We start from the raw sequence: 5,195 nt of genomic DNA, 5'->3' as shown, positions 1-5,195 counted from the left end.
TACTTAAGTATTCCGACATTTTTTTCCATTTTCGGAAACGTCGATTTTTGCCCATTTTTTAAAGTTTGAGTGAAAAAAATCGGTTGTAATATACCTTTTTTCGAGCCTTCAAAAAACAACATTTTAAGCATTTAGGCAACTTTTTTCTGCGCTCACATGGTGCGTCTGATATCATACTTAAGTATTGCGACATTTTTTTCCATTTTTGGAAACGTCGATTTTTGCCCATTTTTTAAAGTTTGAGTGAAAAAAATCGGTCGAAATATACCTTTTTTCGAGCCTTCAAAAAACAACATTTTAAGCATTTAGGCAACTTTTTTCTGTGCTCACATGGTGCGTCTGATATCATACTTAAGTATTCCGACATTTTTTTCCATTTTCGGAAACGTCGATTTTTGCCCATTTTTTAAAGTTTGAGTGAAAAAAATCGGTCGAAATATACCTTTTTTCGAGCCTTCAAAAAACAACATTTTAAGCATTTAGGCAACTTTTTTTTGCGCTCACATGGTGCGTCTGATATCATACTTAAGTATTCCCACATTTTTTTCCATTTTCGGAAACGTCGATTTTTGCCCATTTTTTAAAGTTTGAGTGAAAAAAATCGGTCGAAATATACCTTTTTTCGAGCCTTCAAAAAACAACGTTTTAAGCATTTAGGCAACTTTTTTCTGCGCTCACATGGTGCGTCTGATATCATACTTAAGTATTCCCACATTTTTTTCCATTTTCGGAAACGTCGATTTTTGCCCATTTTTTAAAGTTTGAGTGAAAAAAATCGGTCGAAATATACCTTTTTTCGAGCCTTCAAAAAACAACATTTTAAGCATTCAGGCAACTTTTTTCTGCGCTCACATGGTGCGTCTGATATCATACTTAAGTATTCCGACATTTTTTTCCATTTTCGGAAACGTCGATTTTTGCCCATTTTTTAAAGTTTGAGTGAAAAAAATCGGTCGAAATATACCTTTTTTCGAGCCTTCAAAAAACAACATTTTAAGCATTCAGGCAACTTTTTTCTGCGCTCACATGGTGCGTCTGATATCATACTTAAGTATTCCGACATTTTTTTCCATTTTCGGAAACGTCGATTTTTGCCCATTTTTTAAAGTTTGAGTGAAAAAAATCGGTCGAAATATACCTTTTTTCGAGCCTTCAAAAAACAACATTTTAAGCATTCAGGCAACTTTTTTCTGCGCTCACATGGTGCGTCTGATATCATACTTAAGTATTCCGACATTTTTTTCCATTTTCGGAAACGTCGATTTTTGCCCATTTTTTAAAGTTTGAGTGAAAAAAATCGGTCGAAATATACCTTTTTTCGAGCCTTCAAAAAACAACATTTTAAGCATTTAGGCAACTTTTTTCTGCGCTCACATGGTGCGTCTGATATCATACTTAAGTATTCCCACATTTTTTTCCATTTTTGGAAACGTCGATTTTTGCCCATTTTTTAAAGTTTGAGTGAAAAAAATCGGTCGAAATATACCTTTTTTCGAGCCTTCAAAAAACAACATTTTAAGCATTCAGGCAACTTTTTTCTGCGCTCACATGGTGCGTCTGATATACTTAAGTATTCCGACATTTTTTTCCATTTTTGGAAACGTCGATTTTTGCCCATTTTTTAAAGTTTGAGTGAAAAAAATCGGTCGAAATATACCTTTTTTCGAGCCTTCAAAATAACAACATTTTAAGCATTTAGACAACTTTTTTCTGCGCTCACATGGTGCGTCTGATATCATACTTAAGTATTCCCACATTTTTTTCCATTTTCGGAAAAGTGATTTTTGCCCATTTTTTAAAGTTTGAGTGAAAAAAATCGGTCGAAATATACCTTTTTTCGAGCCTTCAAAAAACAACATTTTAAGCATTTAGGCAACTTTTTTCTGCGCTCACATGGTGCGTCTGATATCATACTTAAGTATTCCCACATTTTTTTCCATTTTCGGAAACGTCGATTTTTGCCCATTTTTTAAAGTTTGAGTGAAAAAAATCGGTCGAAATATACCTTTTTTCGAGCCTTCAAAAAACAACATTTTAAGCATTCAGGCAACTTTTTTCTGCGCTCACATGGTGCGTCTGATATCATACTTAAGTATTCCGACATTTTTTTCCATTTTCGGAAACGTCGATTTTTGCCCATTTTTTAAAGTTTGAGTGAAAAAAATCGGTCGAAATATACCTTTTTTCGAGCCTTCAAAAAACAACATTTTAAGCATTTAGGCAACTTTTTTCTGCGCTCACATGGTGCGTCTGATATCATACTTAAGTATTCCGACATTTTTTTCCATTTTCGGAAACGTCGATTTTTGCCCATTTTTTAAAGTTTGAGTGAAAAAAATCGGTCGAAATATACCTTTTTTCGAGCCTTCAAAAAACAACATTTTAAGCATTTAGGCAACTTTTTTCTGCGCTCACATGGTGCGTCTGATATCATACTTAAGTATTGCGACATTTTTTTCCATTTTCGGAAACGTCGATTTTTGCCCATTTTTTAAAGTTTGAGTGAAAAAAATCGGTCGAAATATACCTTTTTTCGAGCCTTCAAAAAACAACATTTTAAGCATTTAGGCAACTTTTTTCTGCGCTCACATGGTGCGTCTGATATCATACTTAAGTATTCCCACATTTTTTTCCATTTTCGGAAAAGTGATTTTTGCCCATTTTTTAAAGTTTGAGTGAAAAAAATCGGTCGAAATATACCTTTTTTCGAGCCTTCAAAAAACAACATTTTAAGCATTTAGGCAACTTTTTTCTGCGCTCACATGGTGCGTCTGATATCATACTTAAGTATTCCGACATTTTTTTCCATTTTCGGAAACGTCGATTTTTGCCCATTTTTTAAAGTTTGAGTGAAAAAAATCGGTTGTAATATACCTTTTTTCGAGCCTTCAAAAAACAACATTTTAAGCATTTAGGCAACTTTTTTCTGCGCTCACATGGTGCGTCTGATATCATACTTAAGTATTGCGACATTTTTTTCCATTTTTGGAAACGTCGATTTTTGCCCATTTTTTAAAGTTTGAGTGAAAAAAATCGGTCGAAATATACCTTTTTTCGAGCCTTCAAAAAACAACATTTTAAGCATTTAGGCAACTTTTTTCTGCGCTCACATGGTGCGTCTGATATCATACTTAAGTATTCCGACATTTTTTTCCATTTTCGGAAACGTCGATTTTTGCCCATTTTTTAAAGTTTGAGTGAAAAAAATCGGTCGAAATATACCTTTTTTCGAGCCTTCAAAAAACAACATTTTAAGCATTTAGGCAACTTTTTTTTGCGCTCACATGGTGCGTCTGATATCATACTTAAGTATTCCCACATTTTTTTCCATTTTCGGAAACGTCGATTTTTGCCCATTTTTTAAAGTTTGAGTGAAAAAAATCGGTCGAAATATACCTTTTTTCGAGCCTTCAAAAAACAACGTTTTAAGCATTTAGGCAACTTTTTTCTGCGCTCACATGGTGCGTCTGATATCATACTTAAGTATTCCCACATTTTTTTCCATTTTCGGAAACGTCGATTTTTGCCCATTTTTTAAAGTTTGAGTGAAAAAAATCGGTCGAAATATACCTTTTTTCGAGCCTTCAAAAAACAACATTTTAAGCATTCAGGCAACTTTTTTCTGCGCTCACATGGTGCGTCTGATATCATACTTAAGTATTCCGACATTTTTTTCCATTTTCGGAAACGTCGATTTTTGCCCATTTTTTAAAGTTTGAGTGAAAAAAATCGGTCGAAATATACCTTTTTTCGAGCCTTCAAAAAACAACATTTTAAGCATTCAGGCAACTTTTTTCTGCGCTCACATGGTGCGTCTGATATCATACTTAAGTATTCCGACATTTTTTTCCATTTTCGGAAACGTCGATTTTTGCCCATTTTTTAAAGTTTGAGTGAAAAAAATCGGTCGAAATATACCTTTTTTCGAGCCTTCAAAAAACAACATTTTAAGCATTCAGGCAACTTTTTTCTGCGCTCACATGGTGCGTCTGATATCATACTTAAGTATTCCGACATTTTTTTCCATTTTCGGAAACGTCGATTTTTGCCCATTTTTTAAAGTTTGAGTGAAAAAAATCGGTCGAAATATACCTTTTTTCGAGCCTTCAAAAAACAACATTTTAAGCATTTAGGCAACTTTTTTCTGCGCTCACATGGTGCGTCTGATATCATACTTAAGTATTCCCACATTTTTTTCCATTTTTGGAAACGTCGATTTTTGCCCATTTTTTAAAGTTTGAGTGAAAAAAATCGGTCGAAATATACCTTTTTTCGAGCCTTCAAAAAACAACATTTTAAGCATTCAGGCAACTTTTTTCTGCGCTCACATGGTGCGTCTGATATACTTAAGTATTCCGACATTTTTTTCCATTTTTGGAAACGTCGATTTTTGCCCATTTTTTAAAGTTTGAGTGAAAAAAATCGGTCGAAATATACCTTTTTTCGAGCCTTCAAAATAACAACATTTTAAGCATTTAGACAACTTTTTTCTGCGCTCACATGGTGCGTCTGATATCATACTTAAGTATTCCCACATTTTTTTCCATTTTCGGAAAAGTGATTTTTGCCCATTTTTTAAAGTTTGAGTGAAAAAAATCGGTCGAAATATACCTTTTTTCGAGCCTTCAAAAAACAACATTTTAAGCATTTAGGCAACTTTTTTCTGCGCTCACATGGTGCGTCTGATATCATACTTAAGTATTCCCACATTTTTTTCCATTTTCGGAAACGTCGATTTTTGCCCATTTTTTAAAGTTTGAGTGAAAAAAATCGGTCGAAATATACCTTTTTTCGAGCCTTCAAAAAACAACATTTTAAGCATTCAGGCAACTTTTTTCTGCGCTCACATGGTGCGTCTGATATCATACTTAAGTATTCCGACATTTTTTTCCATTTTCGGAAACGTCGATTTTTGCCCATTTTTTAAAGTTTGAGTGAAAAAAATCGGTCGAAATATACCTTTTTTCGAGCCTTCAAAAAACAACATTTTAAGCATTTAGGCAACTTTTTTCTGCGCTCACATGGTGCGTCTGATATCATACTTAAGTATTCCGACATTTTTTTCCATTTTCGGAAACGTCGATTTTTGCCCATTTTTTAAAGTTTGAGTGAAAAAAATCGGTCGAAATATACCTTTTTTCGAGCCTTCAAAAAACAACATTTTAAGCATTTAGGCAACTTTTTTCTGCGCTCAC

Source organism: Callionymus lyra, chromosome 15, assembly GCF_982586985.1.
Source record: "Callionymus lyra chromosome 15, fCalLyr1.hap1.1, whole genome shotgun sequence".
Taxonomy (NCBI): Eukaryota; Metazoa; Chordata; class Actinopteri; order Syngnathiformes; family Callionymidae; genus Callionymus; species Callionymus lyra.
This window is presented reverse-complemented; position numbering follows the sequence as displayed.